The 16,232-nt window shown below is 45.3% G+C and overlaps 2 long non-coding RNA genes across 2 annotated transcripts in view; one reads left to right on the plus strand and one right to left on the minus strand.

Annotated features, from left to right (window-relative positions):
- Window positions 1-577: 577 nt before the first annotated feature.
- Window positions 578-6,568, minus strand: LOC145518716 (uncharacterized). Its single transcript, XR_014063217.1, has 3 exons — window positions 5,778-6,568; window positions 4,191-5,169; window positions 578-3,310 (listed from the first exon to the last, which is right to left on the minus strand). It is a non-coding gene; the product is annotated as an uncharacterized LOC145518716 (long non-coding RNA).
- The window catches only part of LOC145518714 (uncharacterized), a 71,535-nt gene continuing 59,621 nt past the window's right edge, over window positions 4,319-16,232 (plus strand). Inside the window, exons 1-4 of the long non-coding RNA XR_014063215.1 lie at window positions 4,319-4,611; window positions 5,965-6,014; window positions 6,160-6,268; window positions 6,619-6,763. This is a non-coding gene — a long non-coding RNA (uncharacterized LOC145518714). The remainder of the gene's footprint in view (window positions 4,612-5,964; window positions 6,015-6,159; window positions 6,269-6,618; window positions 6,764-16,232) is intronic.

Raw genomic sequence — 16,232 nt, forward strand, 5'->3', positions numbered from 1 at the left:
GGAACAAGGCAGCGTCTATCGTCCTGGGGTGATAAGCAGAAGCCTCCTCTTTTTCTTTTTTTAATCGTAAGCTCCATGATTTCTTATGCTCGTGGGAGACAGAAAGAACCTTCTGAAATGACAGACACTAGACTCTTCATCACTTTTGGAAAGGACAGTCTTAATAGATTTAATTTGACTAAAATATAGAAACTGACACTTTTAATGTCTTTCATGTCATGGAGCTGTACAAACCAGCTACACGTACGTTACCTACAGCTGCTCACCTGAATTCTCTTGTGAGAACATAGGTGCCTTGAGGTCAGGCACTACACTTTGAAAGATTGAATATTTTCTGTCATATCAGTAAATAAAGGATGTCTCAGTCATCAGGAATTGGCAGCCCCCAGGGAAGGTAAGCTGGTGTGCCCGGAGGGAACTCAGGAAAGAAAGAATACCTGCCATCTAGCAGCCATCAGACTGCAGCCACTCCCTACAGTGAGACCCGAGGAAGTTCAGGATGTGAAAACGCAGGGACCTGGCCCCAGATAACTGAAGTGCAAATCAAAGGAAAGATTTCACTGAGCCAAGACTCTTGTTTATTTTTCCACACGTAGAAAAGCCCTAAATTCCTTAACGTGGGATATTTGGTGTTCTTTAATTTACAACAAAACTTTTGGTGTTCAGAATACCTGCCCTTCATTGCAAAACTTATATATAACCTGGCTCTCCAACAACCACCCCCATGGCTCCCCGAGGCTGACCCTACCCACTCCCAGAGTAGTTCTCTCAGGGTTACAGGACATGCTGCCTCCTAGACTACAAATTTCCACTAAATAAAGCATATTTATAGCTCTCAACTTTTAGGTTGCATGTATTTTTGTATTTTTTTGGTCAACAACTTCATGCTCAGAAAGTTCCAGTGATTTGAAATTTGAAAGCTAACAGTCAGTAGCCATTTCAACACAACAACAACAACAAGTTCTTTTTTTTTTTTAAGTCAAACTGTTCCAGGTGTGAGGAGACCTTTGTGAAAATAGGGCATCATTTGACTGGTCCAGGGTGGGACCAGTAAGTGGTTAGACCTGGAGACCTGTGTTCCAGGGGGTTCCAGAATCTTCTATTTGCTGCTCAGTGGCCGGGGATGACGATTTTCCTCCTGGAGGCCTCCATGATCTGGGTCTCTCCAGGACCTGGTGTCACTGTGACTTGGCAGGATCTGTGGGCAGGGAGGTGTAGGCAGAGGTTTTCATGACCTAGAAAAGGCAGTGCCCAGTTCCTGTGGGGGTGAGTGACGGATCCTGGATGATTGTACAAAAGGGGCTGCATCTCCCCCCAGGAAGCCAGGTCCTGTGAGCCTCTGGCTCAGGAAGGGCTGGAAGGTGCCAAGAAACCTGCCAGGAGGGGGTCGCTGCATCTGCGGTGGGCGTTCAGCACATCCGCCAGAGGCCGCGCACGCATGCCACCTGTTTTCTGTGCGCTCTGCCGACTGGGTCCGCGGTTGGGGGCCCAAGGAAGCCGATGCAAATGTGAGCTTCTGAGGCGGCCACGTGGCCAGGGGCCAGTGCTCTGGGCCGTGTCCTCTCTCTTTCCCTCCAGCATCTTGGCTTTGCTGGAAGGGGTGGTGTCAAACTAGTAGGTTCCGTGCTGGTCCCCTGACGGCGCGCCAGGTTTTTGAGTGAGCAGGTGTTGTTAGCTGCCGGGGCTAGTTGCTAAGCTTTGAACTCAAACCAGGAAAAGGGTGGGTGTGGAGGAGGGCAGAGTCAGAAGGGAGAGCACCTGTGAAGGGTGGGGGGTAGGGAGTGAGCCAGCCGGAAATGGCCTCCTCCTTCCTCGCCTGTCCACCTGGCTGGCACTGGAACCCGTAGGCCAGGCAGCCCAGCACCCCTTCCTGGCCCTGCCAGCACCCCACGTCCCAGGCTGGCTCTAGGCTACTGGGCGCTGAACATCTTCCCTGAGCTCAGGAGAACCCAGGCCTGCTAGACCTTTAGGGTGTAAATGGAGCCTTCCCCAATCCCCTCCTTTTCTGCAGGCTTCTACCAATACAACAGAGGAAGCCTGCAACCAAAGCTCTACCTACTCCCTTGCTTGGGCAGGTGCCTCTCCTGAGCCCTTTCTTTAGCTCCAGGTTCTGTGCAGGGAGATGGTGACCCCATGAACGCAGGTTTCCTTCCTGATGGCCTCTTTCTCCCTGGGGAGTCATCCCATTCACTGCAAGTCATTTAGCCCCATCCCCACTAGTGACGAAGTGTTACTGGACCACCAGCAGGGCTAAATGTATTGTCATCGCAAGGCTGCCAAGTGGATTAATGGATGATTTCAAAACACACAAGGCTAGGTGGCAAGAGGAACCCACTCCCATTTCTATAGCCCTCTTTCCAAAAGAGGGAACACTGGAGCAACCAAGTTTGGGCAGCCAGGTGATTGAGGGCCCCTCCCACTTCCAGGAGAGGTGGCCTTAGCTCTGCAACCATGAATCTCTGGCCCTCTGTTTCTTTACCTGTAAAACAGAGGCTGGTAGAAGGTGAAAGGATGGATGACCACAATCTCTTCCATCTTTGAACTGCACAGGTCTATCCCAGCAGGTGGGATTGGTAAGAGCTCGAAGGAGAGTTTGCTGGGTGGTGTGGGCAGCAGTTTGGCCTCCTTTCTCGCTCTAAGGTTGATGGCTCTCAGGGTTGAGCGGATTGATCAAGACCACAAGAATCGAGAAATCTCCTCTACCTCTGGATCGATGGAAAAATTCACCCAATCTCTCTGAAAGAACTCATTTTTTTTTTCCTTTTCTTTTCAGATGTCTTTCAGTTACAGGAAAAATAATTTGGGCAACTGACAGTAAAGTTTTTGTTACTCCTATAGTAAAGAACATATATTAAGATCCTGTTTGACCTGGCAGTACAGATGGAATCAAGTTATGGTTTTCTTTTATCAGAATGCTTTCCCCTTCTAGTGATTCTGAGTTGGATCCTGCTGGTAAAGTGTTGAAGTCACAGGAAGACATGGTAGGCTGGTACTGATGCTTTCAGGTTCCAAGGCCTGAATAAGTGAACAATATTCGAGTTTTAGGGCAGCTGCCCCAGATACCTGATTCAACCCACAGCAACAAAATTTAGTAATTCCTCCAAAAAAAAGGTGAATATATATTTTTTTTGCCTGATGCTCAGAGATACAAAATGAGGTTTTTTTAATTTCTTTTGATTGCTTTTGGAAGTCAAGGAATGTGTTTGAGATTTTCCACATAGTACGGCACTTCTGTAGTTTTTGATTTTTCATTTTGAAATGGAGTTATTGGTCTTGCTTAGAGTGGTGACTGGTACAGTAACGGAACTGGCTAGTAGAGAAAACATAGTTTTCAGTATTAATTAGTTTTAGTAGTAAACTGCTAACTAATCTGCGGTACCTATTTGTGCTGTATCACTAGACTGTATCTTTGGCCTCTTAGCATCAAAATCACCTGGGATTTTTTTTAAATAAAGACCACAAGCCTATTCCAGACCTACTAACAAAGTTTTTGTTTTTTTTTAATGGTTTGGATTTGCTTTTTATTTTTTTCTAAATAAACGTTTTAATAAGTTTTTAGTACGTTTTTCAGGTGCTCTGTTGTGTGCTGAAGAAACAGACTTACATACCATTCTGCTCTGTCATAGCCCTTATGCTGTTCATTCTGGCTCTGTTTTATTTGGGTCACTCTCACCTCTCTAACTGGATCGTAAGCGTCTGGAGGGCAACACACCACCAACTTCTCTAGGATTTAGGATGTACAGGTGCTATTCACTTTGGAAGTTTAAATAAGAATCTGTAATTTGTAACCGGAAGGTCTGGCACACTTGGGGATTCTGAGGGGTAGCTGGTGGTCCTAGGAAGGAGGATGTGGTGAGGGAAGGGGGAGGGGGTCAGGCTTGATGCTTCCAGATGCGCATGCATGTTTCCCTCCCTTCTTGGAAAGCATCTGCTGTAGGGGTCCTTCCTCTCCTGGAAGTGTGGGTCCCGGGGTTCTGACACCAGAGAAGGGCCTTGTAGGATCAAGTTTGGGGAGTATGTGAGGCTGGAGGAAGGCGAAGGGAGAAATGATGACTCCAGGGCACTGCAGTCCTGTTGGTTGAAAATCTCAGAATTCCCTGGGTGGAATCTGAAACTGGACATGAATATAGAGGGCAAGAAAGAGGCAGATTGGTAGGTGGTGGGTTTGATAAACTTACCCAGAGGCTTACCTCGGGCAGCTGCAAGAGGATTGGGTCCCAGCATCCACCATTCGTCAGAATCTCAAAAGCCCGCCTCCGCTTGCCCAGTGGCTCACGGGTCAGCGCAGTCACGTCCTCTCCGTGACCTCCTCCACCACGTCCCTGGCCCCGTGGCCAGCGTGTGCTGGCCTTGGCTCTGACCGTGCGGTGCTCAGGTGGTTAAGTGCGAGCTGGAGATCCCGAGGAGGTCCCGAGGAGAGGGCGACAGGAGAAGGCGGAGGCGCGAGGACCCTCGGCTCCCGGGAGAAGGGACCCAGCGGCTGCTGAACGCAGTCTTGCGTTCAGACGGGCACGTGATAGCCCGGCCTCGCCGCTCTTCCGGCGGCCGAGCCGTGTTCACAGGAGGAGTGAGTGAACGTCTCAGTGAGTGGGGTCAGCCCAGCGGGACCAGGTGAGGGAGGACCCACGCGGGGCCGTGGGGGACGGGAGAGGTGGCCAGCGCAGGGTGGGCGCAGACGCCTTGGGCGGACGGGGCGAGGGGGCGAGCAGGGGGAACGGGGTCTCCTGGAGGCCGTGGCCATGGCTGGCTCGGGGGACTGGATCGCTCAGCACAGTCGTGGACCCAGATGCCCAGGGAGAGGAAGTAGGTGGGAGGACGCGGCGGCCGGGAAGGAGCCCGGGCCACGGGCCTTCTAGCCGGAGCCGAACCTGCCCCCGTGGTTTTTTCCACCGCTGGTCTCCCTCTTACAGAGCGCCCTGTACGAGTCATAACCTTTCGCAGGAAGCTTATTTCAGTGGCTTAGTGCTTTTTTCAGAAAGAATGCGCGTGCAGGGGTGAGCTAAGGAGAGCCCGCCGTGGGGCCGGAGCGCGTGGGCGGTGAAGGAGGCTGTGAAAGCCGCCTCCCAGCGGCTGGAGGGTGGATGGGTGGTCCAGGGTCCGTGAGCGGCTCCTCCAAATTTGCTCTTCCACCTCCAGGTTTTCCATCACACCTCTAGTTCATAGTTGAAACTGTGTAAATTGTATGTGACTATTTTATATTATATATATATATAAATCTGTATTATAAATAGTAATATAGATTTCCTAAACTTCCCTATTTTTAAATAGAAATAATGTTATATATAATATACTATATACTATATTGTATAGTTATATAGTCATATAAATACATATAATTTTAGTATTATAAATATACTATGAAATTATATTATGTAATATTATGTAATAATCTAAAAGTATACATTATATTATGTCATAATGTTATTATATTATGTGACAATACTTACCATAATATGACTATGATAATCATATTGAGTGATTATACAATTAGTATATGCTATATTATACTATATACTATATATTATATAATACTATATACTATATATTATTATATAATATAATTAATCATATATACACATATTTCTATTATATATGATGATATAATTGATATATAAATATATTATTTAATGTGTAATTATAGGTATTATTATAGATTATCTATTGCATACTATAATTATATAATATACAAATTGTCTTTCTCCAAGGCACTTAAAGTTCTTTACGCTTTCCATGAACCTAAGAGACAGCCAGAGGGCAGAAATATTATTCCTACTTACATTAATAGGAAACTGTAGTTTAGAGATTCCAGGAGACTTGCTGGATGATTCCAGCACATTACTGGTAGGGACAGGAACACAAGCTAGTGTAGAGTGTGGTCCATGGCAGTTTGAGGCCGTAGGAACACCACCTTCGACTCCTGCTGTGGGGGCCTCCTTCAAGCTGGGCTTGCTCTTCTGTTTTCAGACTGGTATCCTTGTTGGTGTTTCTCAAAGATGAGGCCTGGTTTCTGGGAGGTAAGAATGCCTGAAGTGAAGCCTGAACTTAACCAGGTATCAGACCCTCCACGTGTGGTACAGTCGTGGAGACGGTGGCTGCTTTTGACATCTGTGTGCCTTCCCTCTTCCGTCTTGGTTCCTCTCCTTCTCCTGGGAACCCAAGGCCTGTCTTCTCAGGTTCTCGCACCTTCCCACCATCCTCTCGATTAATCTCCTACTCCTCTCCAGCAGCTATGGCAGTGGCCATCCAGGAGACACCTTTCTTCTCAAAGGTCAGTTCTTGGTCTGCATTAAGTCATTAAAATTAATATATACATTGGACCACTCCAACCATCTGGGCACTGTTGTTTCTATTAAAATTAAAATATACATTAGACCAAATGGCTCGAACGGCTTGGGCACTGATGTTTCTAAAATCAGTACCTGTGCTGCTGTACGTTTATTCCCTGTTCTCCCTTCCTCGTTCCATCTGGATGATGTTAAGGTCAGGGACAGGAAGGCACTGATCACTAATTTTCTCCTAACTTTTGTGCTCCCCTTCTGTGGTAACAGAACTCTCAATTTTTTGCTCAGCATCTAGCTGAGTGGAATAAACACTTATGTTTTGCCACTTCCTTCACAGCTGGGTGTGACCTGTGACTAAACTGTATGTAGCCCAGTGGGCGCAAGTGGAAATATTGTGCAGCCCATTTTGAGAACCTTTGTTCATCTTGCTGCTTGGAAGGGAGGTGCTGTCATCTTGGACCATGAGATCAAGGCTCCACGTGGTAAGAGCCAAAAGATAGACGGAACCTAGGTTGCTGTCTCAGTGGAGCAAGCTTTGCAATTTGGGTTGTTTACTTGGATTTGTGGAAGCCAGCGTTAACTTTTTTGGGGTTTATTTCTTTGCTGATTGCTCCAAGCTAACTTCTAATGAATAGAGTGCAATGTAACAGCAGCCTGTATGGATTGCTTCTGACCCAAGCCAATTACCCAGGACCCTGGAAAAATGATCATTCACCATTTCCAGATGATGGTGCCTTCCAGGTTGATGCTGATGTGTAGAACTGTGAGGGGATATGGATGTGTAATTACACGGTTTATTCCCTGGTTGACCAGCGGGAGGAGCAACAAGTCAGTAACCCCCAGAAGTCCAACTTTTCCCTTCAGTACACAAATCAGAGTCTTCCTGTTCTTTCTCTGCCCAAAGCACAAACTCTTGCAGACTCCTCTCTTGAACAACTCCCTCTCCATCCAAGATGGAGCCAATTAGCCTGCACAGAGTCTAAACCTACATTACTGTTTTCTTCTTTGAGATGTGTTTTATTCTTACCCGAAAGCCACTGCCAAGTGAAGGGGGATGGGCACCAGGGCCAATGGCAGTGGGCATGTGTGGATAGAACCAGGACCCCCTGCATTGGGAGCGCAGAGTCTTAGCCACCAGGGAGGTCCCTCCTCTGACTTTTGAAGTCACAGATGCAAAGCACGCCACAGTTCTGCTTTTTGCCTTTTCCTTTTCCCACCTCTTGTCTCTCACTACAAGGTCTGCTGTTCAGCTCAGTTTCTTCTACACTTACTAATTTAACCCGATTTATCTCTGCTTGGCACACTGATGCCTTTTTCTCTTCCTACATAAAAGATCCCCTCCTGAATGGAGATGTGGATGTAGAGAATGGACTTGTGGACAGAGTGGGGGAGGGAGAGAGTGGGATGAATAGATAGAGTAGCATCAACATATATACACTATCAAGTGTAAGATGAATTGCTGGTGAGAAGTTGCTGTGTAGCATAGGGAGCCCAGCCTAGTGCTCTGTGATGACCTGGAGGGATGGGATTCTGGAAGGACGGGATCAGTTCAGTTCAGTTGCTCAGTTGTGTCTGACTCTTTGCCACCCTATGAACTGCAGCACGCCAGGCCTCCCTGTCCATCACCAACTCCTGGAGCCTACTCAAACTCATGTCCATTGAGTCAGTGATGCCATCCAACCATCTCATCCTCTGTTGTCCCCTTCTCCTCCCGCCTTCAATCTTTCCCAGCATCAGGGTCTTTTCAAATGAGTCAGCTCTTCGCATCAGGTGGCCAGAGTATTTGCTGGCCAAAGTTTCAGCTTTAACATCAGTCTTTCCAATGAATATTCAGGACTGATTTCCTTTAGGATGGACTGGTTGGATCTCCTTGCAGTCCAAGTGACTCTCAAGAGTCTTCTCCAACACCACAGTTCAAAAGCATCAATTCTTCGGCGTTCAGCTTTCTTTTTGTATAATTACAGCTGATTCCCATTATTGTCTGGCAGAAACCAACACAACATTTTAAAAATTAAAAAAAAAGCGTTTACTCTTGAAATAAAAAAATGTCAGCTGGAGAAAACTCTCTGCAGTCTGCTTCTAGAAGGTGTGTATAGTGTAAAGTGAGCAAGGGAGTGCTGTTTCACTAGCTTTGTCAGACAGTGGAACCTAAGCAAGGGAAAGCTGATCCTATCATATTAACAGGTCTACCCACACTGAAGGGAGAGGGGTTTTACGGGCTGTGAACACCAGGGGGCAGGGATCTGGGGGCCAACTTAGAATTCTGATTCCACAGTTAATGTGCAGTTAGGTCTCCATCTGTGGCTTGGAGGGCTATTCAGGAGATCAAACCAGTCAGTCCTAAATATTCATTGGAGGAACTGATGCTGAAGATGAAGTTCCAATACTTTGGCCACCTGATGTGAAGAGCTGACTCACTGGAAAAGACCCCGATGCTGGGAAATATTGAAGGGTGGAGGAGAAAGGGACGACAGAGGATGAGATGGTTGGATGGCATCACTGACTCAATGGACATGAGTTTGAGCAAGCTCTGGGAGACAGTGAAGGACAGGGAGGCCTGGCGTGCTGCAGTCCATGGGGTCGCAAAGAGTTGGGCACGACTGAGCGACTGAACAACAGGAGTTTAATGAGTTCCAACCATCTGGTTTGTAGGGTGCTATCTTGGAATGTGATTACAACCCTAAACTTGAAAAAAAAACCCCAATCCCCTGCTAAACTTCCTCTCTGGTTTGGAGCCACCCACTTCCCACTGTGTCCCCCTCTCACCCATTGCTATTGGCTTTCCAGGTAAGCCGTTTAAAGTGAGCTGTCGGATCCCAGTGAGCTTCAGTGGTTTTGAAGGGCAATGAAAACAGCTTTGAAAAGATCCAGGCCCTTGCCTAAGGCTGGAGTCTGCCCCAAACACTCCCATCTGGGATTCCCTACTTTTGTAGGTTGAGATGTCAGAAGAAGGAAAAAGGGTGAAGAGAGGAGGCTAGAAGAAATAAGAAGCAGCTCAGAACTCTGAAAAGTGGTTCTCAGATTGAAGGGTGAAATTTATCCCAGAAAGAGAAGAGAAAGCTCTGTTTTCCCCTGGGTATAGCCCGCATGGAATTTTACATCATGAAGCTAAAGGGAACCCACTTTGCAGTGATATTTGCACTTTACTTTTGCTACAACTGTCATGGTTTCATGTCACTGACAAGTGGAATACATATTTTTGGGTTGCCATTTCCTTCTCCTGGGGATCTTCTCGACCCAGGGATCAAACCCAGGTCTACTGCATTGCAGGCAGACTCTTTACCTACTGAGCTATGAGAGCAGCCCTCTTACACAAGAAATTATTCACATTTCCTCAGGGGTTTATTTCTTATTATAATTTGTTCATCTTTGTGAAGGCTTTTTATTTACTTTGATTGTGAATAATCTCCATTTCCTCCTTTAACTTTCCACTGTTAAATTGATTTGCATACATATTTCAGCCAGGAAAACATCTATGAGAACATTAATGTTATTTGCCAAATTGACTTGTTTGTCCCTGAACCACAGTCTGGCCTGCTTTGAGGACATGCCTTACATTTTTTTGTTCTGCCTTTGGATGGTCTGGCTGTTTCTGAAACATTCCCTGGGCTGGGTCTCTATCCCCATATCATGAGTCTAGAACTGTTTGGATGGTGTCTCAGTTTTAGATTGTTTGGGTACGAGCATGGTACGTGATTTCCAATCTGTCTTATGACTTCTGTATGTACTAAGTCGCTTCAATCATGTCAGACTCTTTGTGACTCCATGGACTGTAGCCCGCCAGGCTCCTCTCTTTATGGGATTTTCCAGACGAGAATACTGGAGTGGGTTGCCATGCCCTCCTCCAGGGGATCTTCCCAACCCAGGGAAGATGCCCGTGTCTCTTACATCTCCTGCATTGGCAGGTGGGTTCTTTACCACTCGTGCCACCCGGGAAACCCCTTATGACCACTCCAGGGGCTTAAATCAGATCTGTAGGGAGAGAACAAAACCCTAACCCTGCCTGAAGTTTTTACTTTGTCCCAAATCCTGACTTGATGTTACTGATGCTCTTCCCAAGGCCCTTTGAATGCTGCCTTTTAGACGATCACCTTTTTGGCTACTGCTTCCTTGCTTTTGAAAACATTTGGATCTCTCGAGAAATTGCTGGGACCACATGGTCTTCTCCTGAGCAGGGAGCAGAACTAGGCACAAGTATGCTTGACCCCCATGCCCTTAATCTCTAAGGTTAGTTGCTGTAAAAAATTCTGAACCACAGGAGTAACATGAGTGTGTGTATGTGTTAGTTGCTTAAGTTCTTTCAGACTCTTTGTGACCCCCCTGGACTGTAGCCACCAGGCTTCTCTGTCCATGGGATTCTTCAGGCAAGAATACTGGAGTGGGTAGCCATGCCCTTCTCCAGGGGATCTTCCCAACCCAGGGATCCAACCCAGGTCTCCTGCATTAACAATTGCATCAACAGGAAGCTGTTCAAATTTTTCTCTAGTCTGTCTGTACGTTTACCAGTGACTAGTCGGACAGAACTAAGCGACTTCACTTTCGCCTTCCCTTTCATGCGTTGGAAACGGCAACCCACTCCAGTGTTCTTGCCTGGAGAATCCCAGGGACAGGGGAGCCTGGTGGGCTGCCGTCTATGGGGTCGCACAGAGTTGGACACGACTGAAGTGACTTAGCAGCAGCAGCAGCATCAAACTGTCATTAATAGGTGTGACTGTATAATTTTCTCTCCTAGTATTTTTCTTTAGATTCTATTCCAATTTATTTGTATCAACATTACCCTCACCTTGACCTTCAATAAAAACATTACGATCATTCGTGATAGCCATGCAGTTCATATGATGTGATTTTACTGATAGGCTCTTTTGTTTTTATTAATTCTTTTATTTTACTGTGTGTTAATTGTGTTCTCTTTCCAATTAGGAAAGGATTCTTGACTTTTAGAAATACAAGCTTTGAAATGGTCTTTTGGCCTCAAGCTGTAAGCTGAGAGTTAACCGCTTAGTCTTGACTGGGAAGGGTACTGTAGATTTAAAAATTTTATCCTTAACTAAATATCTGTTACTAAGCAGTTAAAGTACAATTAAAAAATGAAAAACAAAAGACTCCCAATCATTTAACACAACTGTTCTCATTACTTTATATTCCATATCCATAAAATGCACACATTTTATAATTATACTGTAATGCAGTTTATAATCTGCTCTTTTCATTTCACATCAAACCACATACAAGAGGTTTTAAAGTCATTTTTTGAAGCGGATGAGTAATATAATAGTGAGAAACCATTGCAGATAAGGTTGTGGTCCACATTCATGTCTATACAATTTAAAAAATTCTGTTTTATTATTTCTTGAAATCAGGATCAAAAGATGTTATATTTCATGATACTTAAACATATTGTCATGTTGCTTTCCCAGTATGCAGTGATGCCAGCAAAATAGGAGTTTGTTAGTTTTTCTACAATTTTGACAGTGCTGGATGTCACGATGAAAACCTTTTCTGGCATTAGCTCACTAGATGTAGAATGCTCACTGCTCAGTGTTTAAGCTTGGTAACTGCAGCTCATGGCTAGTGAATTAAATGACCCAAGGTATGCTTAAGGGGCTTCCCTGATGGCTCCGATGGTAAAGAATCTGTCTGCTATGCAGGAGACCCAGCTTCAATCTGTGGGTTGGAAAGATCCCCTGAGGGAGGAAATGGCAACCCACTCCAGTATTCTTGCCCAGGAAATCTCATGGACAGAGGAACCTGGCAGACTACAGTCCGTGGGGTTGCAAAGAATTGGACATAACGGAGCGACTAACACTTTTACTTTCACTCTTAAGAGAACCCAAGGTACTCTTTTATTCACTCTGAATAATCTGTCAGAAGAGCAGATGCTCTTCTTTGTGTGGCCTAGATTGGAAATAGTAATGCAATAAGAAATTAAGATGCTCTGAGAGAATATCCATTGTGCATCCACGTATTGTTTTATTCATCTTGTCAGGCTGTGGGGGAGTTAAGGCCTCCGACTAAACACTAGAGCGCGCCCGTGGCTACAGAATAAGTCTGCTCTGCTTTCCCATTCAAGCTTCCTTGGCATTGTCTGACTGTGGCACCAAGGCAGGTGGCCTAATAAATGCTGCTTCATTTACTCTCTGACGTGACAGTCTCAGGCGATCAGAAACACAAAGGGATGTTTACCCCTTGGAGACTTGTGTCTTTTCTGGCAATACACTGTTTGTGTGCTTTCAAGAACAAAGATATTGAGAGTTTGCTGTGGAGCATACGAAGATGCTGCAACAAAACCTCTGTGGAGAGATCTGGGCTGCAGACGCAAAGAGGAAGGATGGCTCAAGTGCTTGGGAACTGAACCCAGACATTGGACCTCGGAGACCTTCATTGTTCCTTTGGGTTGAGTTGGGGACGGGACTGGGAGGGGGCCAGAGGAAGGTGGAGAGGCGTGGAAGGAAGAGACACACGGGCTCCTGGGAGGGGATGGAAAATGAGGGAAAGAGAAGTAGTCTCGAGCCCCTGGAGCCTGGCCTGATCGTCCTACAGGAAACGAGGAAACTGTGGCCCGTGATTGTTTTGCTCCCATCGAAATAATTAGCGCAGTAGTTGGTCCTGAGTCTGGGTAGCCTCTTTCTCTGAGGGGCTCAGAGGACTCGATCTCATTAGCCCCGAGGGCAGCTGGGAGAGGATGACTGCCCAGTGCCTCCCAGTTTCCTGAGCTGGAAATCCAGTCCCCCAAAGGGGAGGGCAGTGAGGCTGGACAGAAGTGGGGCCACATTTCTGTCTTATGTGGTAGCTGGCTGTGATCGTGTGGGATCTTCCTGGGGCTGCTGTCTCTAGGCTAGGGGGAGAAGCTCAAAGCATCACCTCCCTGCAAGCTCATACCTTCTCCAGAGCCTTCCTCTTTCAGTGTTCTGCCTCAGTTTCTCTTGGTTCTGTCTTCAAACAAACTCAGGTTTGTTTTGTATTAAAGACAAAACCCTTCAAAAATCACTGTTCCCCCTCAACCTGTCATACCTTGGAGCAAACTTCTTCTCTTTATCTTTCTTTCCAGCATCTAGAAAGATGGATCTGTATAACAGAAAGAGATTTGAAATAACAATCCTAGCTGTTGACATACATTTTGATTTAGGCAAAAGGTGAACTATTGCTCAAAGTATTAAAAATAGTATTTGAAAACTATTTAGTTACACAGGAAAATTCTCCAGATAGAATTTAAATGAAGCAATCAGGAATAAACGTGCATTAAGGTATGATTCCAAATAAAACAATACAAACCTTCCTAAAATATACATAAAAAAATGTCTGGAGAGAACTACCTGAGGATGTTCTCAGTGTTTCTCTCTGTGGTGGGAGTATGGGAAATTAGAATTTTCTTCCTTATATGTCCTCAGCATTTTAAAAATTGGTATTAATTTTAAAATCATAAGAGGCCTTATTATTATCTGTCTTGTTTTTTGCACTTCCTCTAACTAACTGCCTCTTTTACCAATCCTTGCCTCTCACCTTTCATCTCCCAATCTCTCCTGAAGTTGTTTTTTCTGGGATTACAAAGATCAGAGATCATCTGCTTTTTAAAATTAATTAATTAAATTTTTTTGCCTGCACTGGGCCTCTGTTGTGGCTCCTGGGCTTCCTTAGTTGCAGCTCATGAATTTAGTTGCCCTGAGGCATGAGGGATCTAGTTCCTCGACCAGGGATTGAACCCAAGACCCCTGCATTGGAAGGTGGATTCTTTTTTTTTTTTTTAATTGAAGAATAATTGTTTTACAGAATTTTGTTGGTTTCTGTCAAACCTCAACATGAATCAGCCATAGGTATACATATATCCCCTCCCTCTTGAACTTCCCTCCCGCCTCCCTCCCCATCCCATCCCTCTTGGTTGATACAGAGCCCCTGTTTGGGTTTCCTGAGCCATACAGCAAATTCCCGTTGGCTATCTATTTTACATATGGTAATGTAAGTTTCCATGTTACTCTCTCCATACATCTCACCCTCTCCTCCCCTCTCCGCATGTGCATAAGTCTGTTCTCTATGTCTGTTTCTCCATTGCTGCCCTGCAAATAAATTCTTCAGTACTATTTTTTGGATTCCATATGTATGTGTTAGTATGCGATATTTATCTTTCTCTTTCTGACTTACTTCACTCTGAATAATAGGTTCTAGGTTCCTCCACTTCATTAGAACTGACTCAAATGCATTTGTTTTTATGGCTGAGTAATATTCCATTGTGTATATGTACTACAACTACTTTATCCGTTCATCTGTCAATGGACATCTAGGTTGCTTCTATGTTCTAGCTATTGTAAATAGTGCTACAGTGAACAATAGGATGCATGTGTCTTTTTCAATTTTGGTTTCCTCAGGGCATATGCCGAGAAGTGGGGTTGCTGGGTCATGTGGTGGTTTTATTCCTAGTTTTTTAAGGAATCTTTTCTATAGTGGCTGTATCAATTTACATTCCCACCAATAGTGCAAGAGGGTGGAAGGTGGATGCTTAACCACTGGACCACCAGGGTGGTCCTTCACCTATTTATTTAATTTAGTATTTTTACCGTCAACTTCAGCCTACTCCAATGGAGGTATTTCTACCTTCTCACTGTCTTGACATTTCTGCCTGGGTGCCTACCAGGATCTCAATCTCAAAGTGTCCAAAACAGAATAAATATTCTTTACTTATAGGCCTCAGTCCCTCCTCACCCTCTTCCCTCAAGCAACATCAAGTAACATGTTTAAGTTATTTGATCCCATAGACTTGGATTTGAAATAGTGCTGACTCCTTCCTCTTCCTGGTTCCTTTCCCCCATCCATTCAGTGGCTGAGTCCTCCGAATTCTACTTCCATAATATCTCTTTCCTCAAATCCTGTTTTTTTTGAAGTTCTCATCACACCTTGTCTAGTTCAGAAGCTCCCTGTCTGATACCCAGGGCATTTTGATGGTATCCTAACCATTTGCTTTATGTCTAGTATCTGCTCTGCACCGATGAACCAGTCCACTGACAGAGGACCACAGCCCAGCTCTGAGTAGGTCTGGCCTCTACACACAAGTCTCCATGAAGTCTGGCTCCCTGCCAAGTAGTGAAAAGAAATTGGGAGTGAATTATGGACAGTGATAAATCCTCTTAGATTTTTGGAAATATCTTGAGTGAAGAATCCTAGGGAGACGTTAGACTTCTCCTCTAAACACATGGAGATGAGCATCATCAGGATCTGGAGTAATGTTGGGAGAGTTATCCTCATGTGCACCCACAGACTGGCAAAGCCCCAGTTACACAGGTGTGGCGTTTCCCCATTAGACTGTAAGCTCTGTAAGGACAGGGCTGGGTCTGTGTTTTAATTGTAAGCCTGGTGCCCGACTCTTCACAGGCACTTGATTAACATTTTAGCAGTGAATGAAAGAATAAATAGAAAAGTTTGACCTACGTACAAGAAAATACAGTTACTTTTATTTTAGAGTCTATATTTCTATTAATGTAACCCAAGACCACACTGATGCTTGTGGAGGCCCCACTGTGTTTGTGGCTGACCCTCATCTTGCTGTCGCCAGGTGGTCCTCAAGTTGGGGTGTATTTCTGAATCACTGGTGACGTTTAAAAAGCATACCAAGGACTTCCCTGGTGGGCCAGTGGTGAAAACTCCAGGCTTCCAATGCAGGGGGCAGAGGTTCCATCCCTGGTCAGGGAACTAGATCCCACATGCCATGTGGCATGGCCAAAAAATTAAAATTCAAAACAAAATTAGAAAGCATACGGTTATCTGGGCCTGTTGGACCAGAATCTCCTGAATCAAGGGTTAGGGCCCAGATTTGTGTACTCCGTTGGGTTCCTCTGATTAAACATCTGTGGTGGCCTGAAGCACCTCTGTTTTTCATAGGCGTTGCTGCTGTATCCCATTTCCTTCTTCCTTCTTCCATTTATGTAGTTAAATTCTGAGACTCCACCTAAATTTTGTCTGGTC

This window comes from Giraffa tippelskirchi, chromosome 8 (assembly GCF_054371585.1).
Source record: "Giraffa tippelskirchi isolate mGirTip1 chromosome 8, T2T-mGirTip1v1.2.pri, whole genome shotgun sequence".
Lineage (NCBI taxonomy): Eukaryota > Metazoa > Chordata > Mammalia > Artiodactyla > Giraffidae > Giraffa > Giraffa tippelskirchi.